Here is a 2,578-nt window from a genome sequence, read left to right as displayed (position 1 = left end):
TGAGCCCAAGGGGACAGGGACCATCTCCTTTCTCTGTTCCAACCCCTGCATGTGTCCCAGCAGCCGCCACACGTAGGGGGACAGAAATCGTCTGTGTTTTAGGATTAGCGGGTGCAGCAGAGCTGAGGAGGCACATCCTCAGATCAGGGGTCTGGACAAGCCTGTCACTCTCGTGTTTCCATTGCAGCCCCGGTGACCTCAGAACGAACCACAGAGCCACCAACCAGGGCTCCTGCCACAGACCAATCCATGAACATGAAAATCATCTGGAGCAGCATTGTGATCGTCTTGTGTATTGTAATCGTCACCGGAAGCTTAGTCTTTTACAGATACAGGTACTGAGGGCAGAATTGAGTGGGAAGTGAGGGGCAGATGGCCTGGAGTGAGGACCGGGAACAGTGAATTCCCAGCCCAACACCTGCCCCCTCGCTGAACCTTCTCATTGTGCCGATGAGACCAGACCAGACCTCATGTCCCCTGACAGCATAACGTGGACAAGCTCAGCCCTGAGTTCTGATATCTCCTCACTGTCAATGCCAATAGGAAGGGGGAGGGGCCCACAGCAAGGCTTACGGCCTTTAGCCATTTCAGTCCTGACTCAGATTCTGTGTCTGGAGAGTCTGTTCGGGCCCAGTGTGTGTGGTGTGGGGACAGCAGGCACACACGGCATGGTGGTATTCACATTCGGGTGAGAGCTGCATAGTGGCTCCGTGTGATGTGTTCAGGGGAAGCGGACTCATCCAGGGGACTAAGAGGAGAGAGGCCTGGGTCTAATCCCAGGATGGGGGGTGGAAGGCCTTGCAGACCCAACTCAAAAGCCTGGAGTTTAGGGCCGTGTTCCCACAGAAAGCAGCATCATGGACGGGATGTAAGATAGAAGGCAAACAGTAGGGACCGTGCACAACGAGTTAGAAGGAGGCCAGTTCTCATTGAACACTTGGTATTCCTGGCTGAGCACAGGTACAAATCACCTGACAGCCAGCTTCGAGATAGAGCCACTGAGAGGCTCTGCCTTGAGCAGAGGTGAGTAGGGAGACAGGTTGAGCTGAGCTGCCTTGATGCTCACAGCTGAGCTGGACCAGGAATGGATGGGGCAGGGTGGGACCGGCATATTGACAGCTACGTGTACTGCCAGCTAAGAAGCCGGGTGAGAAGAATCACCCCAGGCTAGCGGTGTCAGGATGCAGCCCCCTTACCTATCAGAGCTCCCACCTTGTCCTTTAGGCCCTCCCATCACAGGAAGAATCAACACCCGAGTGAAGGGAGTAGATTGATTCACTACTCACTGTAGCCTGAGCCCAAAAAGTCTGTAGCAGGGCCTGGGGCTGACTCTTTAGGTGCCTAAGCGGGGAGGAGAGGGGTACAGGCTGCTGGTCCCAAGGCAGAGGTGGCAGGTGCAGGGAAATACGTGACCTTCATGTCGGCAGGGCACAAGGTGGGGAGTGACTGCGTACAGTAGCCCCAGGGGAACTGACCCAGGATTTCCTCAGCCACTGGGACCAACACTTGTTCTTTCCTGCAGGCCGGCAACGCACTCAGGAAGCCCAGTACAGGGTATCTGTCTCAGCGACTGTGAATTTTGATTGGCGGCCTTGGATAACTGCTATTCATTTTTAGACTCCGTGAGATCACGATGATACAGTACATGTAACATCACATGTTTTTCATTGCATCTGTCCCCAACCTTTCAGTCACCCTGGATGGGTGCCCCTATGAGACTCTAATGCCTGATGATCTGAGATGGAGCTGAGGCAGTGATGCCAGCCCTGGGGAGCGGCTGCAGATACAGAAGAAACTTTGTTCCCCAGCCCACCACTCACCTCCTGCTGTGCAGCCTCGTTTCTCTCAGGCCATAGAGTGATACCATGTACCCAGCCCTGGGGTGGATTGGGGGGATATGGGTCCCCCTGACCTAGAGGATACGAGCTGAAGGAAGGTTCTTCGCAGGTATGAGGACTCACTTTACAGCACAAGAAATCGCGGGAAACCATCCCCGACTCCACGGCTGCAACCCTCTCTCCACTCAGTTTAACACAATGATGGCTCAGGTGCTCTCCAATAAAATAACCCTTGATACATATTTGTCTTGGCCCTAATGAGGGCAGCGGGTATTGTGGGCAGAAATGAGAGGTGGGTTGGGGACCGGTAGGCCCTGGCTGCTGGGAGGTCTTAGCCTGGTGTGAGCATTGGGGCGTCCCTGAGTCCCACCGTGCCTCATCCACTGCACTTTCTCCCCACTAAATGAGCAACACAGACTAAGACCTCCTACTCCACACGTTCTCCTAGGGAAGATGATGAGGTCAAGTGACAATAAGACCGCACTGTCCTAAGGCTGTGGGGCAGTGGAGGAGGCCCGTAGCAGGGCAGAGCGCCTGTCTCTACTGGAGCCCAGGGCTGTGGGATGGCAGCGAACTCTGAATCGACGGATGCGGAGGAGATTGAAGGTTCTGGACTGATTCGCTGGAGTGTCTATACAGGAGAGGCTTGTGCCAGGTGGTTTGAAAGAGAAGAGACACACAGAGGGTGGGGACACAGGCTTGGGTGCAGCCACGTGCTGGTGTGTCCAGGTGACCCGTGT

This window comes from Pteropus vampyrus, unplaced genomic scaffold, assembly GCF_000151845.1.
Source record: "Pteropus vampyrus isolate Shadow unplaced genomic scaffold, Pvam_2.0 Scaffold24, whole genome shotgun sequence".
Lineage (NCBI taxonomy): Eukaryota > Metazoa > Chordata > Mammalia > Chiroptera > Pteropodidae > Pteropus > Pteropus vampyrus.
The sequence above is the reverse complement of the archived record's forward strand: the minus strand, read 5'-3'. Positions refer to the sequence as shown.